The sequence below is a fragment of the Phocoena sinus genome, chromosome 1 (genome assembly GCF_008692025.1).
Source record: "Phocoena sinus isolate mPhoSin1 chromosome 1, mPhoSin1.pri, whole genome shotgun sequence".
NCBI lineage: Eukaryota > Metazoa > Chordata > Mammalia > Artiodactyla > Phocoenidae > Phocoena > Phocoena sinus.
This window is the reverse complement of record NC_045763.1, coordinates 139,942,170-139,965,824: the sequence shown is the minus strand read 5'-3', so window position 1 is coordinate 139,965,824 and position 23,655 is coordinate 139,942,170. Positions and strand designations below refer to the sequence as shown.

The 23,655-nt window shown below is 40.8% G+C and overlaps 1 protein-coding gene across 1 annotated transcript in view; it reads right to left on the bottom strand.

Annotated features, from left to right (window-relative positions):
• Positions 1 to 19,916: 19,916 nt before the first annotated feature.
• TSEN15 (tRNA splicing endonuclease subunit 15) overlaps positions 19,917 to 23,655 on the bottom strand; it is a 99,526-nt gene continuing 95,787 nt past the window's right edge. Inside the window, exons 8-9 of the transcript XR_004349873.1 lie at positions 20,809 to 20,955; positions 19,917 to 20,015 (exon numbers count right to left, since the gene is read on the bottom strand). The gene's annotated coding sequence lies outside the window, so the exon portion shown is untranslated. The remainder of the gene's footprint in view (positions 20,016 to 20,808; positions 20,956 to 23,655) is intronic.

Genomic DNA, 23,655 nt, shown 5'->3' with positions numbered 1-23,655 from the left:
AATAGTCATGTACAGGTTTTAGTGTGGATATATGTTTTCATTTCTCTTGGATATACACCTAGGGGTAGAACTGCTGATTCATATAGTAACTCAATGTCTAACATTTTGAGGAACTGCCAGATTGTTTTCCAGAGTAGCTGGACCATTTTACATTCCCACCAGCAGTGTATGGGGGTTCCAATTTCTCTGTGTTCTCATCAACACTTGTTATTATCTGTCTTCTTTATTCCAGCCATGCTGGTGGGAGTGATATGGTATCTCATTGTGGTTTTGATTTGCATTTCCCTGATGGCTAATGATGTGGAACATCTTTTCATGTGCTTATTGGCCATTTCTGTAACTTCTTTGGAGAAATGTCTATTCATATCCTTTAATCATTTAAAAATTGGATTATTTATCTTTTATTATTGAGTTGTAACAGTTATTTATATATTCTCAATATAAGTCTCTTATAAGATATACAATTTGCAAATATTTGCCCCATGTTGTGGGTTGTCTTTTCACATTCTTGCTGGTGTCCTTTGAAGCAGAAAAATTTAAATTTTGCTGATGTCCAATTTGTCCAATTTATCTATATTTTCTTCTGTTTCTTGTATCAAACCTTCTATTATTTTCCTTTAACCTATCTGTGCCCTTATATGTAAAATGGGTTTCTTATAGATAGCATATAGTTGGATATTGCTTTTTATTCAATCTGAGAATCTTTTAATTAAGGCATTTGGACAATTTACATTGAATGAAATATTCAGTATGTTTGGGTTTAAACTTACAATTTTGTTATTCTTTTCTATTCACCCATCCACCACTTATTTATTTACTTACTTGCTCTCTTTCTGTCTTTTTTGTATTAATTCATGGTGTTTTAGCATTCAAACATCCAGTATATGCCCAGTGGTGGGACTGCTGGGTCGTATGGTAGTTCTATTTTTAGTTTTTTAAGGAACCTCCATACTGTTCTCCATAGTGGTTGTATCAATTTACATTCCCACCAACAGTGTAAGAGGGTTCCCTTTTCTCCACATCCTCTCCAGCATTTATTGTTTGTAGATTTTTTGATGGTGGCCATTCTAACTGGTGTGAGGTGACACCTCATTGTAGTTTTGATTTGCATTTCTCTAATGATTAGTGATGTTGAGCATCCTTTCATGTGTTTGTTGGCAATCTGTATATCTTCTTTGGAGAAATGTCTATTTAGATCTGCCCATTTTTGGATTGGGTTGTTTGTTTTTTTGTTATTGAGCTGCATGAGCTGCTTATATATTTTGGAGACTAATCCTTTGTCAGTTGCTTTGTTTGAAAATATTTTCTCCCATTCTGAGGGTTGTCTTTTCATCTTGTTTATGGTTTCCTTTGCTGTGCAAAATCTTTTAAGTTTCATTAGGTCCCATTTGTTTATTTTTGTTTTTATTTCCATTTGTCTAGGAGGTGGGTCAAAAAGGATCTTGCTGTGATTTATGTCATATGGTGTTCTACCTATGTTTTCCTCTAAGAGTTTGATAGTGTCTGGCCTTACATTTAGGTTTTTAATCAATTTTGAGTTTATTTTTGTGTTTGGTGTTAGGGAGTGTTCTAATTTCATTCTTTTACATGTAGCTGTCCAGTTTTCCCAGCACCACTTATTGAACAGGCTATCTTTTCTCCATTGTATATTCTTGCCTCCTTTATAAAAAATAAGGTGACCATATGTGCGTGGGTTTATCTCTGGTCTTTCTATCCTGTTCCATTGATCTATATTTCTGTTTTTGTGCCAGTACCATAATGTCTGGATTACTGTAGCTTTGTAGTATAGTGTGAAGTCCGGGAGCCTGATTCCTCCAGCTCCGTTTTTCTTTCTCAAGTTTGCTTTGGCTATTCGCAGTCTTTTGTGTTTCCATACAAATTGTGAAATTTTTTGTTCTAGTTCTGTGAAAAATGCCATTGGTAGTTTGATAGGGATTGCACTGAATCTGTAGATTGCTTTGGGTAGTATAGTCATTTTCACAATGTTGATTCTTCCAATCCAAGAACATGGTATATCTCTCCATCTGTTTGTATCATCTTTAATTTCTTTCATCAGTGTCTTATAGTTTTCCGCAAACTACAGTGTCATATAGTTTTCCTTAGGTAGGTTTATTCGTAGGTATTTTCTTCTTTTTGTTGCAATGGTAAATGGGAATGTTTCCTTCATTTCTCTCTCAGAGTTTTCATCATTACTGTATAGGAATGTAAGAGATTTCTGTGCATTAATTTTGTATCCTGCTACTTTACCAAATTCATTGATTATGAGCAAGATTTTTAAAAACATTTCTTGTAATATAGATCTCCTGATGAATTGTCATAGCTTTTGTTTGTCTGAAAATTTTTTTTACCATATCTCTGAAGAATATATTAGTTGCATATGGATTTTTCCCCTTTTACTATTTTGAAGATGTTAGTTCATTTTCTTCTGGTTTACACAGTTTCTGCCCAGAGGTATACGATAATTCTTATTTGTTTGTCTCTATAAACTATCTTTGTTCTTTGGTGGCTGCTAAGTTTTTTTCTTTTTTAATCACTGGTTTTCAGCACTTTATAATGTGCCTTGTGTGACTCTGTATGTGGGTATTTGTATGTGTGTGTGATATTTTGTTTGATGTTCTCTGAGCTCATTGGATCTGTGAGTTTATAGTTTTAAACAAATTTGGAGATGTTTCAGCCTTGAGTCTTCTAATATGTTTGCTTTCCCTACCTCTCACTCTTCTTATTCTGGGACTCCAATTACATGCATCTTGGACTTCTTGATATTGTCTCACAGGTCACTGAGGTTTTGTTCATTTTTAAAGTCATTGTTCTCTGTTTCTTTTTGGATAGATTCTATTGCTATGTCTTCAAAGTCATTAGCCTTTTCTTTTGCAGTGTGAAATCTGTTGTTAATCCCCTCCAGTGAATTTTTCATTTCAAATATTTTATTTTTCCACTCCAGAATTTCATTCTCATTGATTCTTTTTTATATGTTCTATTTCTCTTCTCATTATGTTTATGTCTTTCTTTATATACTTGAATATTACATTAATAACTGTTCTATCACCCTGTAATTTCTGGCATCACTGTAATTTATGGATCTGTTTTTACTGATTGTCTTTACTCCTGGTTAGAGGACACATTTTCCATTTTCTTGTCACATCTAGTTTAAAAAAAAAACTTATTGGTTCTGGACTTTGTAAATCTTACATTGTTAAGTGTCTGGATTTCATTGTGTTCTTTTAAAGAGGGTTGGGTTTTATATTTGTAGACACTTAAGTCACTATCAGATCAAAATAATCTTTTTTTAAAAAAATTTGTTTTACTTATTGATTTTTGACTGTGTTGGGTCTTCATTGCTGTGTGCAGACTTTCTCTAGTTGCGGCGAGCGGGGGCTACTCTTCGTTGTGGTGTGTGGGCTTCTCATTGTGGTGGCTTCTCTTGTTGCGGAGCACGGGCTCTAGCATGTGGACTTCAGTAGTTGTGGCTCGCAAGCTCTAGAGCTCAGGTTCAGTAGTTGTGGCACACGGGCTTAGTTGCTCCATGGCATGTGGGATCCTCATGGAGCAGGGCTCGAACCCATGTCCCCTGCATTGGCAGGCGGATTCTTAACCACTGTGCCACCAGGGAAGCCCCAAATAATCTTCTTGATAACTCTTTTTAAGCTTTTGTAAGTAGTGCTAAAGTAGTTTTTACTCCAGGAATATTTCATACTTACTTCTAAGGTGTGACCTCTCAGGAATCCCCACTAAATGCCCCAGGTGATCCCAACGATCCTCCACTGTGGATGATCAGAGTTTGAACACATTCATCCCTGTGCAAGCTTACAACTCCCCACCATTCTTTGAACAGCTTTGTATAATTTCACTCTGTGCATGTGTAGGTCAGTACTTAGCAAAGATTCAAAGGGACCTTAATGTAGATTTCTGGAGGGTTTCTTTTTAAAAGCTTCCTCGGGCTTCCCTGGTGGCACAGTGGTAGAGAGTCCGCCTGCCGATGCAGGGGACACAGGTTCGTGCTCTGGTCCGGGAAGGTCCCACATGCCACGGAGCGGCTGGGCCTGTGAGCCATGGCCGCTGAGCCTGCGCATCCGGAGCCTGTGCTCCGCAACGGGAGAGGCCACAGCAGTGAGAGGCCTGCATACCACGAAAAAAAAAAAAAAAATCTTCCTCATTTCTGGAGCTTCCTAAACATGTTTTTTAAATTCATAAATGACTATTATTTCTTAAACATGCATAACAAACATACAATGTAACTATTACAGACAACTAATAATAAACCATAACAAACAACTAACTGATCATCAAATGATAACATGCATTACTATGTTATTCATATTGATAACTTACACCTGTATGCTTAAGTCAATAAAGTGAAGAAATGAGTATCATTTCTTTGGTATTTACTAACCAAGTAACTTTATTATTATCCAAGTGATAAAATATATTACCAGACTCAGCCTTGCCATCTAGCTTCACACAGCTCAGTGACAATGTCTAGGTGGCGGCAGCAGCTGCTAGTTCAGACACTGTAGCTCCAGGTGCTTGTTCTCCTCAAGAGCAAGCTTCAGCCCAAGCCATTTCAGGTAGCAAAATATGCCTCTGTCTCAGTTTGTATTCCCCAAAATCAGAATCTGAAAGAAGAATTTCAGTACAAGTAACTTATTTGGGAGGTGATTACAGGATGGACATTGAGAGAATAAGAAATTGAGTCATAAAGGGGATAAAGACAATAAATTGTGAGTTAATGAATTGTGGGTGACTGGGGCTTAATACTACTGGGGACATTCTAAGAAAATGGATGGAACATACCTGGGAACTATTCCTCAGGAGTAGGAGGAATAGAAAGCTGAATTCTTTATTCACCTACTCCCATCCCTCATTGGCCGAGTGCTGCACCTGGGGCATCGGCCCTCAGCACTGTTGGCTACTCCATTCCTTAGAGCATAAGAGAGCACGGCCAAGCTTAGTCCTGCAGCTAGACAAAGCCATCAGGCAGAGTCACAGGAATGCATCAGAGTGTGTGGGAACCACAGGCAGTTGACCTCCAGGGTAAGTGGAGGGGATATGGGTGAGGCATCAACAGATCCTCCTTTCCTTGGAAACAGGAACTCATTCAAATCTCCTGTTCTGTTTACTCTAATCAAGCCCAACCATATTAACATCAAAAAAGAAGAAGGGTAATATAAGTCAGGTGCTCTCTAATGGAAGCTTGACCCTGCACAATACTGTGGGGTGAGGAGAGAGACAAAACAGTTACTAACAGTTGCTGAATGGGCAAAGGTTAAAAAAACAGTCCACAAGCAAACCAAACTTTTGGCCTCTTCAGCAGATTCCTTCTTTTAACCTTCTGTTCATCTGGCATGAGGTCTGTGATGCAGCTGGATCTCCATGGCAGTCAGACTCATGGTTATTGTATTTATATTGGAGGTGGGTATGTGTGGTGTGCTTTTCAAAGGAAGGGACACAGTCCTAAGTCTGTTCTCAGAGAATAGCTGTGGCCATTGTATTTTCAGTTCTTCAGGTATTTCCCCAAAGGATGTGGAGGGGGAAGAAAAAGACTTCCCACAGCACATAGGTGGCACAAGGACTCGAGCCAAGCCAGTGGCCATAACGATGAACTCATTTTAATGCCTGAAAGAACCCTGCCCAAACTTATGCAATACAGTCACCCTTTTATCATTCATTTTAATTTTGAAGTGAATTCTTAGAGAAAACAGTACTCAGGATAGATCCATATGATGGCAGTCGGAGACCGCAAAAAGATAATTTCATGGATACATTCACCCTCACCATATTTAAATCATGAAGTTCCTTGAGAGGAGAGATGCATTTATTTTTGCAATGAGAGATAAATCTTAATTGCAAGTACGCCTGTGATAGGTAACAGTCTGATTCAACATCATTCATTCACTCATTAATAGTGTCAAGCACTGTTTGAGGTGCTGGGGATATTATAGTGAACGAAACAACTAAAGTCCCTGCCTTCGTGTGGCTGATAATTAATTGGGTGAGATCAACAATAAACAATTAAACATATAATAATAACTGCCAAGGCTCACAATAAATCAAAAGAAAGGGTATCAGGAATGCAGAAGTTCTGGATTGTTATCTGTAGTAGGTGCCTTCTCTAATAAGGTGATTTTGAGCACAGTGAAAAGTAAGTAAAGTAAGAGTGGATGCCGACCATACATGTAAGAGTGTGTTCCAGACTGAGAGATAGCATGTGCAAAGACCCTGAGGTAGGGGCATGACTCATAATTCAAGAACAGCAAGGAAACCAAGAACAAGTGAGATAAGAGAAGTTATAGGAGAGAGGTATTTGGGTAGGATTAGGACACTTGCAAAGCACATAGAGCTGATGAGCTAGTGAAGAAATTTGGTCATTGCTCTGAGTGACATATGAAGCCATTATACTTTTAAAAGAGCCCTCTGGCTGCCGTAGTAGGGCAGGAGAGGAGGAGTAGAGTAGTTAGGGTGCCATTATAATAATTCAGGTAAGATGGTAGAGGCTTGGATCAGACCAGTGCAATAGTTGTGGAGATGGTGAGAATTGGAGATATATATTGAACTATATTGATATCGTTGATAGTAGAGACACAGGGTTTGTTCATTTGAATATAGGATAAAGAGAGGAGTCAAGGATGACTTCAAGATTCTTGACTTAAGCAACTGGAAGGGTGGAGTTACCATTTACCAATGTGGAGAAAAGTGTATGAGAAGCAGGTTTGATAGGGAAAACCACACCTTTGGTTTTGGTCCTAGTAAGTTTGAGATGTCTCTTAGACATCCAAGTGGAGATGTTAAGTAGGCAACTGAATATGTGGCTGGACTTCTGGGACAGAGTCCTCACTGGAAGTATAAATTGAGGAATCGTATTTAAAGCCACATGACTAGAAGTAATCACGAAGGGAGTGAGTGTAGTTATGGAAGAGAAGCGGTCCAATGATGGAGCCTCCAGCTTAGAGTCAGGGAAAAGAAAACGAACCAGTAAAAGAGACAGTGAAGTAGCAGCCACTGAGGTAGAAGGAAATTCAAGAGAGAATAGTGTACCAGAAGCCAAAGGAAGAAAAGATTTCCGAGGAGGAAGGGAAAGAGTGATCAATTATGTCAAATCCTGCTGATGGGACAAGCGAAAGGAAGATGGAGAATTTAACACTGGATTTGGCTCACATCATTTGGATGTCAGTGATCTTGACAAGTAAGGGTTGATAAAGGATCCTTCCATGAAAATAGTCTTCTTTACTTATAAAAGGGGTAATTGAGCCTCTGAAATGGAGTAAAGAGGAAGAAGATGAAGAATTTATGAAGAAGGAAGTCTGAAGGCAAATAAAACCAACCTCAGTAACTATATACAAGATCCCTCACCTCACTTGGCCGCAGTGTTGAGAAGGGCCAAAAGAAAGAATTGGTCTCTACCCTCAGTTTTCTCTTCTGTATGATGGGAATGTTTATTGTACTTACCTTATAGGGTTATGGTTGGGATTCAGTGATTTAAAACATGTGAAGTATTTAGAATACTTCCTGGACATCATCAGGTCTTAATGAATGTTTGCTATAATTACTGTATCACTGTCATCATGTTTAATATTCTTATTTTCACTTCAGCTTGGAAATTTGATGACTCTATGTCATCATTATCATCTTGCTAAGAACCAACCATCCCTGATGGCTAGTTCTAGTGTTGTACTGCCACGGTAGGGTGTATCTGCTTCCTGCCCAAATATTAGTCATGGCTTCCTTGTCGACTTCTCTGTAAGAGTCCATTTTAGATCAGAGTAAAGTAGGTTAAAAAAAAGGAGTTGGGAATGCTCTTTCCTTGGATGAGTGGTCCTTTATTGATACTATGGATTGGTAGATACAACAGGCTGTAATCTTAGGGCTTTAGTATTAGGTCCACTTGGCTTGACATAAAACATTCTCTTGGAAAACTGGTCCCTGAGTTTGCTATGGCTTTGGAAGTGGCTGCTCTCCACAGTTTATATTTTTTTGCCTGGTTGTTTTTGAAGTGTTTACACTGCTCTTTCTAGCTAAAATTGCTAGGATGACTTTGTTTCATCTGGACTTTATATTACACTATAATGATTAATCCACTTGGTCTGGCCAAAGTAAGCTAGCAACTAAGTACCACTTGCAATTTCCACAACAAATGACGTAATTCATCCTAGTCTGGAGTTTGTACTTGATAAGTGTCCAATCCTTGTCTACAGTGAACCTGGAACCTTGGGTATAACATCATGATGGAGATTTTAAATTTCTTACTCTTTTTCAACCCTCCTTTTGAAATTTGAGGGAGGGGCTTTATGGACATGGGACTGAGACTGATAAAACTCAGACAGAAAGGAAGCGCCAAGAGAGGGTGACAATTAGTTGATCTCTCACTGAATTTGATCTGTCTTCCCTCCTCGAGGCAAGGATGGCAGCATGGAGCTACCTCCATGCCAAAGCAGTCAGTCAGTGAGGTGAAGCTGCTGCGGAGGAGGGGGTGGGAGCCTTTGGCCACCACTGTCCTGCTTCCTCAGGACACTTTCCAGACTCTTTGAGGATGGGGTGTGTGTGTATGTTTTGAGTCAGATATCTTTATTTGTATTTTCCAGATGTGGACAGTGAAGTTCACAGAGAATGTAGTACCTCATTAAAGTCACACAACCAGTAAGTAGTAAAGCCAGGATTTGAACGCAGGTCAGCCTAATTTCAAAATCGATATCCTAATTAAACCCTATTCAATATTGCCTCCTGATTCAATCTTACTTTTTTAAGCGTACAGTTCAGTTATTTTTAGTATATTTGAGTTGTACGAACATCACCAAAATCAATTTGGTAATATTTTCATCACCACATAGAAACCCTGTATCCTTTAGCCATCAACTCCTAAACCTATGGTTCTGCCAGCCTTAGGCAACCACTATCCTACTTTCCGTCTACAGATTTGCTTATACTGGATAATTCATATAAAGGGAATCATACAATATTGGTCTTCTGTGACTGGCTTTTTTCAGTTAACATAATTTTTTTTAAAAAATTAATTAAGTTATTTTTTTTTTTTTTTTTTTTTTTTTGAGTTACGCGGGCCTCTCAATGCTGTGGCCTCTCCCGTTGCGGAGCACAGGCTCCGGACGCGCAGGCCCAGCGGCCATGGCTCACGGGCCCAGCCGCTCCGCGGCATGTGGGATCCTCCCGGACCGGGGCACGAACCCGCGCCCCCTGCATCGGCAGGCGGACTCTCAACCACTGCGCCACCAGGGAAGCCCTAAGTTATTTTTTATACAGTAGGTTAAGCATAATTTTTAAAGAAAGACTTTTTTGGAGCAGTTTTAGGTTCAGAGCAAAATTAAGAAGAAGGTATGAAAATTTTCCATATGCCTCCAAACCCCACCTATGCATAGCCTCCCCTGTTATCAACATCCTGCACCAGTGTGGTACACTTGTTATAGTTGATGACCCTACAATGACACATCACAGTTACCCAAAGTCCACAGTTACTTTAGGGTTCACTCTTGGTGTCGTACATTCTTTGGATTTGGACAAATGTATAATAATATATATCCATCGTTATAGTATCATAGAGTATTTTCACTGGCCTTAAAATCCTCTGTGCTCCACCTATTCATCCCTCCCTCTTGCCCCCAACTCCTGGCAACCATTGATTTTTTTTTTACTATCTTCATAATTTTGCTTCTTGAAGTAATGATTTGAGAATTTATTCCAGAAAGATAAAGAAAAGAGAAAAACAAGCAATTCAAATAACAATTGACTAAACTCAGCTGCTCGATACAAAGTAAAGCTGGAAAAAAACAAAAACAAATCCCTGCAATAAACAGAACAACACCGCTCCCCTCCTGGAGTAAAATGACATTGAAAACTAAGCCTCAAAAGTTAGCAACCCAAGTTCGATTAGCAAGTCAGGAGGCTCTGGAAAGAATAGCTTCAAGAAGAAAATAAATTTCCTCTAAAGTGTTGCAGATTCTAGATTATTATCTTAGTGAGAAAGTGAAGGCATATGACAATAATACATTATAAAAATTCAGCACCTTGCTTCCTCTACTTCTTCCCTCTTCCTCCCAGTTTAGGTATGTGCATTTCTTTTCTACTGGCAAGGTTATATGCCATAGAATTTCTTCACTTTTTCTATGAGTCCAAACATACGTTAAAATGTAAGCTCTATGAAGGCAGGGATACTTTGTCTGTTTTCCTCATTGATCTATCCCTAGCACTTAGAATGGTGCTGGCCCAGAGTATGTAATCAATAAATATTTTTTTATTTGAATAGAATGAAATTTACCAAATAATGACTAATATTCATTTAATTAAAATAAGTCCTGGTTATTTTTAAACTTAATAAACAGCCAAAATGCAGAAGAATTAATTATATAAGAAAGTATAAATTCTATAAGTTTTGACAATGTAAAATTAACTATATGATGAACTTAAGCTGTGACATTGGGGGTAGCCATGAGGGGAGGAGGAGAACACAGGGCTATTAAATCTCTCGTCTTAGAGGTAAGTCAAGAGATACCGTCTGAAGTTGATGGATCAAGAAATGGAGGGATGTACTGGGTAAAGCTATAGAAGTATGTAACAGAATAATAAAAAATGAAATACATCTGGCAGTGGTTGTTGAAGTGTAAATGAGCAAAGATCTTCATCTTTCATGAGGGGACCCATCAGATGTACTTTGAAGTTGACACATCGAAGATAAAAGGCTAATAAATTATTATTGTGGGTGTTGGTCTCAGAAGGATTAAAGTTAGAGCAATTTTAAGCTGTTACCTCTGGGGAATGCCACGGAAAAAGACCTGTACTTTCTTTTTTTTTCAAATTACTCTCCATTACCAACTGAATTGTTATTGCCAGGTAGCCATCTTTTAAAAGTGATATTTTTAATTTAAAAATAGTTTCTAGAAAAGAGAAGAATTTTTAGGGCAGAAAAAACATTGCAACAGTTTGCGATTACATACTGTCTACCATCAAGGACCGTCAAACATTTTGCAAACATTATCTGATGGTGAGTGTCAGAATCTACATTTGCCAGATGGAGAAATTCAGACAAAGATGGAAGTGACTTGCCCATTTTCAGTGCATCTGTGACCAAGCCAGTGATAAAACCCAGGCTTCCTGGATTCTGAGTCCAAAGACAGATTTGGATTGATTTCTTCTTAGAAAAACCACCACATATTGGTGTGACAATAGTTTAGGAAGAAATCCAAACGAATAGATGACATGCTCTGTGTTTAGAGCTTGGAAAGTGCCTGTATTTTTCCATCTAATAATTTGGTGCCAAAATGCACATTGTCTGTCAAGAGAAAGACCAGTGCTTCTCTGAAGCACCTGATGGGAATATATACATCATTTCAAGGAGTTGTGCCTACAAAAATAAAAAATGACAATCCCTATAACAACCACAATTCATTTTTAAGTCTCACTGTATATATAAAGATTTCTGCCATTTTATGGCCAATTAGGAAACTAAATATGGCTAATTAGCTTGATAAATAATTATGATTATTCTGCCATATGCCTCTAATATTAATTCAGACTACTAGCATAGGTGGAAAGGATAAAAAATCTTTTACTGATCTGGCATCATTTTACCTATTGATTTTACTCTTGATGTGAGTGTGTATATGTGTGTGTGTGTGTGTGTGTGTGTGTGTGTGTGTGTGTGTGTGTGTGTGTGTATCTTTTGCCTGACTTCCCCATTTGATTAAAACTCTGGAGGGGAGTCATTAAATGATTATAGTGGATTCCTCTTGTTTTGTCAGTAAAGTTCCCTTCTCATTTATCCTACCCCCCAAACGACAAATAAACACTTCTGAAAACAGGTCTATAGCAGATGATACTGGCCCAAATAACCAAAGTGAGCATTGGACCAAAGCTGCTGCTTTGGAAGAACTTCCAGGAGAATTTGGAAGAGGAAATTGTGAGAGTCCAGACTCAGCCTGGCTGGTTTCTTGACACAAGGAGAGCTGTTTTAGGTGAGGAGCTGTTGGTGGCCATGTTTTTAGTGTGTGGACTGAGAAACAGTGAAAGGAAGAAGAAAGTGGATGTATGGAGAGGAGCAAAAGTGAGGCATGAACATAGTAACCATGAATTAATCTTTCTAAAAATTGTAGTAGAATATACATAATAGAAAACTTACCATTTTAACCCTTTTTGAGTGAACAATTCAGTGGTATTAATATTAAGTACATTCACGTTGCTGTACAGCCATCACCACCATCCATCTCCAGAACTTTTTATCTTCCCAGACTGAAACTCTGTACCCATTAGACAATAATTCTCTGTTTCCCCATTCTCCTAGCCCCTGCTAACTACCATTCTGCTCTCTTTCCCTATGAATCTGACAATTCTGGGAATTAATCGTTCTTACCAGGGTACTGATGAAATTTGTGCCAGTTAGCGATTTATTGTCACTCACATCCGAATTCACCCTTCAATGCGTGCTCTGCAATGATAGATGGAATTCCTTTAAGCATTTCTCCTTTACAAAGAGCACTTGTTAAGCTTTCTCAGTAGAGGTCACTCAAGGAAGAACGCAGGAGGAAGGGGCCCTCCTGCTGTTTCTGGCAGCTACATTATCAGCTGGTGGTACTCTGACCCAGTTCTGGCACAGGCCCCAAAGTCATGGTCCCTTGGTGTCCTTGCAGCCTTGGCCTGCCCTAACAATCCCCTTCCTGTGGGCTTCCTGACATGGACACCATATGCTCCAGGCCTCCTATCTGCAGTGGCACTTGTACTCGCTCTGCACGCCCATGTGTCAGGCCACTGGATGTGGTTTTTCTACACCCCACTATGTCTCAGAGAGTTGCTTCCTGCTTGCCCAGTGACTGCAGACCAGCTCTGGACCGGGTGGATCAGCAGACCTCTCTGCTGCCCAGTGGTTGCAATCCCAGCCTCGGGAAGGGAGTCCTCTTTTGCTGTTGTCCCTCCTTGGGTATTCGCCCTCAGCTTTAGGGTACCACATAGAGTTCCCTTATATCTTATAATTGCTCTTTTATCAGAAAATTTAAAATATTTACATGAAATTTCTCCTATTTAAGTCACCTTGAGGTTTCTGCCTCTTGATTGGACCGAGACTGACATACAGTGATTGTGGGCAGAGTGAAAGAGTAAACCAGGATGTTCCTACAGAAACTGAAATGGTTCCTACAGAAACTGAAATGTATGGTCGCCTCCTCTAGAGATGGGAGGGAAGGTCCTGACTGCATTTGAGGCTCTGGCTCTAGTTTATTTCTAGAGTACACTAGCTACCTGCCCCTGGGTTCGGAGATAAACCTGTCTCTAAAATAAACTCTAGGGGCTTCTCTGGTGGTGCAGTGGTTAAGAATCTGCCTGCCAATGCAGGGGACATGGGTTCGAGCCCTGGTCCAGGAAGATCCCACATGCCGCGGAGCAACTAAGCCCGTGTGCCACAACTACTGAGCCTGCGCTCTACAGCCCGCAAGCCACAACTACTGAGCCCGTGTGCCACAACTACTAAAGCCTGAGAGCCTAGAGCCCGTGCTCTGCAACAAGAGAAGCTGCCACAATGAGAAGGCCGCGCACCACAACGAAGAGTAGCCCCCGCTCGGTGCAACTAGAGAAAGCCTGCGCACAGCAACGAAGACCCAATGCAGCCAAAAATAAATAAATAAATTTGTGAAAAATAAAATAAGCTCTATCTCTTGTCTTTAAGAAAGCTCAAGTGTGCTTCTGTTAGTTGAAACCAATAATAAATATGCAATTTCACATTCTCTCAAATGTGGTTCAGAAAAAAGGATGGAGGCATAAAGGACTATTCCAGAAGTGCAAAAAAAAAGGGAAGAGGAAGGAAGACTATGCTGAAGATAAACATGAGAGCAACTTCCAGTTTCTTTAAGAATCTCAGTTGGGTGTGCTGTTGATGTTGGGGATTCAGGTTCTAGGACTCACCACATTTACCACCAGTGGGGACTCACACAAATGGAGCTGAGTAGGGCACTGGCTCAGGGATTCTGAATGCAGGGCAGTGTGGCTGGGGCCGAGTGAGTCCTCCTACTCCCATCACAGCCAGACCTTGGGATCTGCTCAGCCAGTGTATCTGAGAAAGGGGTTGGGTGTGCAGAGCCAACCCAGGTTCACTCAGCAGCCGGCGGTAAGGAGCAGAGCTGCCTCACTGCTCCAACCACAAGGTGGCAGAGTCGGAGCCTGCTCCCTGGGACAGAGAACGCGCAGGTGAAGGGAACGCACTGAACTGGTTTTGCTCAGCAGACAAAAGTCCCTGCCCATTAGGAAAGCGTGGCTTAGTACATGTCAGATTTTCACCCATCGGATTTGTCATTTTTGTGTGAGGCGGAGTAAGCAATGAGCAGCGGAGAGAGGTGGAACCTCCCGTTCCTGCACTTCTCCCCCCGTGAAGACAGCACTAAAATGTTGGTGTCAGTTGCCCCCTCCATGAGCCAAGATGGAACTTAGGGAGACAAGGAACACAAACACTCCTCCCTTCCAATAGTAACTTTCCTTACCTATCCAAATAGGGGGTTTTTAAGACTGCACAGAGTATTCGACGCTTTATACTGATCACACAGAATCATGATTATCTTTCAAAGTGCCTTTTTTTTTCAACAGAAAAAAATCATATGTCAAAATCCTCAATAGAGTGTGAAATCTGAGATGCTTTTGCTATGGAGTGAATCTAAGTGAATCCATCCACCCTCTTCCATCTGGAAGTACAAAGTTGGATGAGATATGGTCCCTGCCTTTTAGAAATTAGAGCACTTCCACCCATATTTTACTTCTCCTGGCTCTGCCATGGAGAAAGAAAATTAAACTGGGTTCCAACCAATCAAAATGGAGGGTGAAACAAGAGTGGATTCTACAACCAATCAGAGCAGATGCCGCAACCAACGTCAGAAATGCTGGCTGTAAACAACTGGTCAGGCTGTACAGCATAGTACGTCCCAGTGGTTGCCAGCTCTGGATCTGTGAGAACCCGTGTCTAAGGTCAAGGGAAGGACTGTAGGAGAGCCCCTGGCTGCTCTGACTGAAGTCATATCTTCTGGTCTAACTTAATTGCATCTCAAGGTACTGAAAGAAACTGTCAGGCAGTTAAGGATTTTTGAAAAATATTTCCTTTGAAATTTACTCTTCCCATAACCTTAATCATCTCAGTACATTGCAACACAGTTTTTCTAGAGTAACTAACTGGCCAGTGCTTTGGAGTCATCTGTTTTTCTTCTTTCGTTCTATATCCTACATTTGCATTGTAGGCAAATCCTGGCCATTCCCCCTTCAAATTACGTCCATTACCTGACTACTTGTCAGCACTTCTATGACTACTTTCCTGGCCAAGCCGCCATCGTTTCTTGCCTGGTTCACTGCAGTAGCCTCCACACTAGTCTCCTTCCCTTCTTCAGTCTACTCTCAACCTGACAGCCAGAGTGATTCCATTAAAATACAAGTCAGGCTGTGTTACTCCTCTTCTGGCACCCCTCCAATGGCTTCTCACCTCAGAGTAAAAGCCAAGAGACTTACACTGGTCTGCAAGGCCCTATACCACCTCGATTCCTATTACCTCTCTGGCCTTATCTCCTACCAGCTCAATGTGGTAGATTCATGGCAAAAACCGGTCCTAATTTTCCACTCCTCACTATTTTCACATCCTTTGCAATGTGACTTCAAGGCTCTCCCCGTGAAGAAGTGAAGTTTGTTCCCGACCCCTTGAAACTGAGCTGGTCTTATGAATTGCTCTGGCCAACAGAATGCGGCAGAAGTACCGTTGTTTCAGTTCTGAGCCCAGGGCTCAAGAGGTCTTGTGTATATGCCCTCTCTCTCTTTTCTTCCCTCTCCCCACCCTGTTTCTCTCTCTCTTTCTCTCCATCCCCTCTCTCCCTTTCCTCCTGTTATGGTCTCTCCCGCTCTTCTTTCTTTCTCTCCTCACCTTTCTCCCCACCCTCCCTGCTAGGCATGAGAACAGAATATCATCTCAGTGGAGGATGAGAGACACACAGGTATGTGGAGCAGAGCTAAGTCAACCCAATTGTCTTATCCAAGTCTCAACACATGTGAGAGAGCCCAAGATCAGAGCTATGCTGGCTTGCCATTGACTTCAGAGGCATGAATGAGCCCTGCTAAGCTCAGCTCAGCTCAGCAGAACCACCCAGGTGATCTTCAGACTCATGAGTAAAACTAAGTGTTTATTATGATACAACACTGGGGTTCTGAGGTAGCTTGTTACTTAGCATTATTGTGGAATAGATAACTGATACATTTTCCAGTCATAGTAGCCTTCTGGAAAAGACTAGTCACATCTCTACCTCAGAGTTTTTGTACTTGCTGTTCCCTCTGATTAGAATACTCTTCCTTGACCCACCCCACCCCCAAAATCTGCACATCTTAATCCCTAACTTCCCTCAGATCTTTACTCAAATATCACCTTCTAAACTTTTCTTTCTTAAAATCTAGTTTTGCTTTACTGACATGATTTCAACTGGGGTAACAAAGACAAATTCATCAACAATATCTTCCAAAAGAAATTTGATGTTCATATGTATCATAGCCTTTAAAATTTGAGTTTAGAATTTAGTTGTAGAATATAGGGGAGTATGAAACAGTGGACAGAGTATTGACTTTGGATTCATTTTACTTGAATTTGAATGCGAATTTCTCTACTTCCACAGTGCTGAGGAAGCCGAGTTAATTTCTTTCAGTCTAAGTTTCCTCATCTGCAAAACTGGAATAATGTTTTTATTGCAGCATTTTTGTAACAATTCAATGAGGTAAAGCAATGGCTTTCAAATTTTTAAAATTGTGATCCACATTAAAAAAAACCACCTTTTTAATCATCATTTGGAACACACACACTATGTCTATGTATACAAATATGAAAATTAAAAATTCATAGAATGATACTTATCTTTCCTATGAGAAATCATATATTTACATCAAAATGTTAATTTCAATTTGCATTAAAAAATTTTACATGATCTGTCTTCTTGACCAATAGTGGGTAAAGCTTTTATTGTATTTCATTTCATTTTATTCTATCTTTTAATATTTTAATTTTATTAGAGAATAGTTGATTTATAATGTTGTGTTAGTTTCAGGTTAGTTTCACAGCCAAGTGATTCAGCTATACATACACATATAGTCATTCTTTTTAAGATTCTTTTCTCATACAGGTTATCACAGAATATTTTTTAAAATTTAATTTAATTTAATTTTTAACATCTTTATTGGAGTATAATTGCTTTACAATGGTGTGTTAGTTTCTGCTTTATAACAAAGTGAATCAGCTATACATATACCTATATCCCCAAATCTCCTCCATCTTGTGTCTCCCTCTCATCCTCCTTATTCCACCCCTCTAGGTGGTCACAAAGCACTGAGCTGATCTCCCTGTATCACAGAATATTGGGTAGAGTTCCCTGTGCTATACAGTAGGTCCCCATTGGTTATCTGTCTTATATATAGTAGTGTGTGTGTGTTCATCCCAAGCTCCTGATTTATCCCTCCCCCTGACATTTTCTCTTTGGTAACCGTAAGTTAGTTTTTGATATCTATAAGTCTGCTTCTGTTTTGTAAATAAGTTCATTTGTATCTTTTTTTAAAAATTAGATTCCACATCCACATATGAGTGATATCATATGATACTTGTCTCTCTCTGTTACTTCACTTAGTATGATAATCTCTAGGTCCATCCATGTTGCTCCAAATGGCATTATTTCATTCTTTTTTATGGCTGAGTAATATTCCATTGCATATATATACCACAACTTCTTTATCCATTCCTCTGTCGATAGATACTTAGGTTGCTTCCATGTCTTGGCTATTGTAAATAGTGCTGCAATGAACATTGGGGTGCATGTATCCTTTCGAATTATGGTTTTCTCTGGATATATGCCCAGGAGTGAGATTGCTGGATCATACGGTAGTTCTATTTTAAGTTTTTTAAGGAACCTCCATACTGTTCTCCATAGTGGTTGTACCAATTTACATTCCCACCAACAGTGTAGGATATCACCTTCTAAACTTATGGTTACCAAAGGGGAAAGGATAAATTAGGAGGTTGGTATTAACATTTACACACTACTATATATAAAATAGATAACCAACAAGGACCTATTGTATAGCACAAGGAACTATATTCAAAATTTTGTAATAACCTATAAGGGAAAAGAATCTGAAAAGAATATCTATATCTATATGTATATCTACATGTACAACTGAATTACTGTACTGTACACCTGAAACTAACACAACATTGTAAATCAAGCTATACTTCGATTAAAAAAAAAGTTTAATCAAGATAGGAAAAAAAATATCTTCTTAGTGAGATCTTGTCTGGCCATATATAATACAATCTTATTCTAACACTTCCTATTTCCCTCTTTTAATTTTAACTTTCTCCTTAGCATTTTTTGCTAACAAATATATTTTATATGTTCCTTATCTTTCTTGCTTATGATCTAAATCCGTTGCAAGCTCCTTGGGAACGGGGATTTTTGCCTGTTTTATTCATTACTATATCGCCATGCTTAGAACAGTGCTTGGCACATAAAAATCACACAATACATATTTATCAAATAAGTAAGTGAATGAATGTGAATTCTTCAAAATGGTAGGGTGGACTGAAAACGTTTTCTTAATTTTTAAAACTGGCAAAGTTAAGGCTCCCCAAATTAGATTAGTTTTATCTAACTTCTCTCCTTGTCCACATCATGATCTCTGTCACAGCCACCCTGAACTCCTGTCTGGATAGTTGCAATTGCTTCCCAACTAGTATTTTCACATCTGTCTTTCTCCCTACGATCCCTTCCCTCCATCCCAGCTGGGGTGCTCTCTTAAAAGGGAAAGGCTGACTGAGACTGAAATCCTTAGCAAAGCCTAACAGGACCTGCAAGATCTAGCTCTGCTCCCTCCCCACCTTCGACTCACACACACTCTTCTCTTCATTCTCCTTGCTACTTCACTAGTCTTGCCGTTTCTTAAACTGGCCATGACCTCTCCTGCCTCAGGGACTTTACACGAGCTGTTCCCTGTGATGAAGAGCATCTTTGTCATCCCTTGGCCGAGTTACCTCCTATTCATCCTCCTGGTCTCCTGGCAAGGATCGTCTCCTCAAGAAAAGCCTTCCCTGAACCTCCAGGCTCAAGTTTCTCTGATACTTCATGTTATTCTTTAAGGCACACCATACAGTTTATACTCCTATGTTCGTGCAATTACTTGTTTAGTATCTGCCTTTCCCAACATGCTGCAAGCTCAGTGAGGACCTAGAAACTCTTCAACAGATCATTTGGCTACGTTTGGTCTATGGTGCAGAGAAGGCCTCGGTAGGTGAGAAACTTGTAGTGTCAAACAGGAAGCCTCTGAAGAAAAGGGCTTTCACATAATAAGTCAAGTCTTCCAGGAAAGACTCAGTTCTGATGATATTTGTGTGCCTTTCTAAAGCCACAGAGGTCGATAAGCCACTCCTCCCCGTGACCATCACCAGCCCATTAGCAGAAGACAGTCAGAGTGAATACTTCCCGTCTAAGGGGGGTGTGTTGAAGAAAAGCACCTCTTGCCATTCTTGCAATGTCATGATTTATGCAGCGAGGTACTGCTGCAGATGACAGCAATTAGGAACAGAACCCGACACAGCGAGAACAATAGCGGTAGTGTTGATTAACTCTAGGTAGGATATTAGTCTTCTATTGCTGGGAACAAATTACCACAAACTAAGTGGATTAAAACAACACAAACTTATTATCTTACGTTTTCCATGGATCAGAAGTCTGAGCACAGCTTTGTTGGATCCCTGCTCAGGGGATCACAAGGCTGCAGTTAGGGCACCAGCCAGGCTGAGTTCTCATCTGAGGTGTGGGGTCCCCTTCCAAGCTCAGTCGGGTTGTTGGCAGAATTGTTTCTCATGACCTCGTAGGAATACGTTCCTCGTTTCCTTGCTAGCTGTCATCTGGGGATCACACTCAGCTCCCAGAGGCCATTGGTATTCCTTGCCATGTGGTCCCCATGCTATTCACAGCATGGATGTTTACTTCCTTCCAGGCCAGCAGGAGCCCACTTCTAGGATTTCTCACCTGTGACCAGAGGAGAAAGCTCTGTGCTTTTAACTTGACTAGGTCAGGTCCACCCCATGACCTCCCTTTTGCCATATTACGTACCACAGCCATGGGAGTGGTCGCTCGTCATATTCACAGGCTCCGCTTTGCCCAAGGATGTTAAACAGGGCATCACACCAGGGCATCCTCCCTACCACCAGCAGCCGGGACAGCTGATGTTAATAACCATGAACCCTTGAGTGCGTATGCCTCCCCTGCACTGTGCTAGGTGCTTTTCAGCATTTAATCTTTAAAATAATCTATGAGGAAAATTCCATTGCTTTCCCTGTTTTACCTGGTTTACAGGTGACTGTCCAGTTTTATACAATCACTAGGAAGCGTAACTAGATTTTAAGCTCCAGTCTTTCTGATTCTAGAATCCATTCTTATACACCTTACCTCAAGACAGCTGTTTCTCCTGTAACCAGGGGAATGATGATTATTACTGTTTTATGGATGTAAACACTGGTTTGGGGAGATCAAGTAACACACTCAAGGCCACCTTGTTGGTAAGTGATAGAGCAGCCATCAATCTAATCTTCTCTTTCTCAGCCCCATGCTGTTGGCATCCCATGTAACAGGGGGACATTCAAATCGCTTGTCAGCTAGAAGGAACTCAGTAATGAACCCTCCCCCAGAGACCAGAAGAACCAGCATGCCTTCAGGCTCCAACACTTGATTGAATGACATGACACACGTTATCAGTGCTATTTCTTTTAACCTGCCGTGAGTGAAAGCAGAGGTGTTTTATTCCCAAGCTGAGGAAACTTACCTGAGCTAAGGGCACCTGGAATCATTCCCTCAGAAGTTTCCTGATACGTAGCACCAGAAGTCGCTCCTCCCAAGATGGTAAAAGGTTAGTGATCATTAACTTCTCTCTTCTATGCATTTACACGTTTGAATGAAAAGTGTCCGGGGGCTGAAACAATTATTCAGGAGTGAGGATGTATTTCCCTGGGACTAACATCATCTTGTTTTCATTGCTTCCTGCAGGGAGACAACACAGCTTTGGCCCCGACCTGCTAACAAATACAATTATCCTTTGTAAATGTGATACCTCCCCCCCAACATACACTTTGTGCTTTGGCAACCAGAGGTCAACCTCCACCTGAGAGTGCCGTCCACTTTGTTTCTCTTGATAGCTCTCAATGCCAATAGTCAGCTTGGTGCAGAAACAGCTATTCAAAGGACATACCTGCCTCCAGCACCTCAACTGTAACCCCCTGTCCTGCTACTGTGCTTCAGGTAAGAAGCAGAAAATAAACTTGTCAGAAAAGTTTCACTTCATCTGAGTGCCCTGCCAGGTGAAGGTCTGGATTATAACTGCATTCCTCTGTCAGCAGCCACTCCTCCCGGTGGGCAGCTCTCCTCCCAGGGCTGCAGCTTGCCCAGCACCAGGAGTACCACTTTCTTCTCCTGCCCCTTCAGGACCAGGGCTGGTAACAGCTGCCCACCTGGCACTCATCACCCACCCCTTGATGGCCCACACCTTAGTATATAGCTCCATCCTAAAAATGTTCTTAATTAACCTTTAATTAATTGGAGTGTGGCATCCATATCCTACCAAGAACCCTGGCTGACAATCACTTTAAACTCTTAATGGAATTATTGACTTATACAGTGAGTATAAACTGGTGATAAAAAGCATTAGGCATATGGCTGATGGGGCACTGGACATTTGTATATTGCCAAAATAACATCACATCGTTTACTTGCTAGTCACATGGGGAAAACATCATGCTACAATGGAAGGATGAGACTACCATTTGCCTTAATTGATGGCTCAATGCTAGGATCCTCAATGGTGAGTCAACCAGAACATATGTATCTTATGATGAAATGCAACATAAAGTCCACATCTATGACATAATCTAGCTAACAAGATTTAAACTGAATCATCATGCCTTTGCTTTTTCCTTCCAGTTTATAAAAAATAAGTGGGTTAGAGAAACAAGCTAAATGATATTGCAAAGAAGCACCTAGTCAAATCCAGAAGATGGGATGTTCTGTAGATAACTGGCCAAATCCGTTTAACAAGCATGCTATCATGTCTATACTTGATCTTTTTTAAAAAAGGACTTAAAATTGGATATGTGATGTACATGCTCTAATTGGTTCCTCATTGAACAAACTAGCTAGAAAGGACGTTTGGGGGATGATTTAGATAATCAAATATGGACTGGTTATTATTAAGATGTATTGACATGGAAAGTTTCAGATCATTAACTGGGAGTAAATGCAACTGTCCAGGGAAGGGACTGTGAAGAATAAAAAAGGGCTGAGGACATAGCCTTCAGAAACATCAAGATTTCAGAGAGAACACTGGAGGTGGAGAGCTGGTCGGGGACTGACGAGGAGCCAGGAGACAACAGAAGAAGCAGGAAGGCCAGGGGAGGAGGGTGTTTCCAGAAGGAGGGAAAATTCAGGTGTATCATACGCTACAGACAGGCGAGCGGGAGGATGAAAAGGAGGCCACTGATATTACAGTAGGAAGTCCTCGGAGACTTCTGCACGTGGAAAGGCAAGGAACAGAGATGGCTCTTGTAAGAATGGTATTAGAAGGAAGGAAGAACACAGGACAGTAACTGGAGGGAAGCAACGGTGCCCATCTTTGCACGAGGAGGTGGAAGAGGAGGAGTTGCATTCAGGTTGTATCCTGGGTAAATGAAACTCCTCGAAACTACTCCTGTACCCAGAACACAGTGTGGGTGGCGCCCCCTGGAGGACGCAAAGGGAAGGGCTTATGAAGCAGGCAGAGTACATAGAGTTGTTTGGAAATGAAGAGTTAAGCAATTTGTAGACTAATTGGAAAAGGTCAGTAGGGATGTAGAGATTGAAAATCTAAGAGGAGAAGGAAGGATCACTTATGACACAGGATGCAGAAGTTCACAGAGCAGGGAATAACGTGGCGAGCAGCAGACAAGGCCGACGAGCCTTGTGGCGGATCTCTGAATCAGCAGGAAGAGAGCCAGGACCCAAACCATGGAATTCTCACCTTCTGTGGAAGTCACCAAGCTGGTGACGATGAGCAACCATAGGCATACTTTGAGAGCAGGTTTTCCAGTGGCAGTGTTTTGGAGTTCTGCAAAGCCGCATCAGCGGTCTCTAGATTGTGTGGGTCTCACACTTACTGGGGCAGGGGATTGTCAACGTGATGGGACTTGAGGGGTGGACCCATCACCCCAGGAAAATCTCCCCAAAGCTTTTCATAACGACACTGTGATGGAATGAATAAACAATAAAAGGTTTTGAGTCAGCAGACGAGTTTTTGGCCCTTCTCTTCTGTCACGTACACTTTTTGAACTTCAGCTTGACTTGCTTCAATGAACTTTTACTCAATACAGGGCACAAAGGTCACTGTTCTTAGCACAGCCTGTGACATTCTATTCAATCAAGAATCTGTTTGGAGGGGCTGGAATATTTTCGGCCTGCAATGAGAAATATAAAATGGCTCTCTATGTGCCTGGAACAGAGAACTGCCTCACTAAAAAGTTAAGACTGATAGAAGAGGAACTAAGGTGCACTGTTTACTATGACCATTTCTTTTCTCTTTCTGTATTCTCTTCCCATCACTCCATCACTGAACCAGAAAGGGCCAATGTCTTCTGGCCTCTAATGC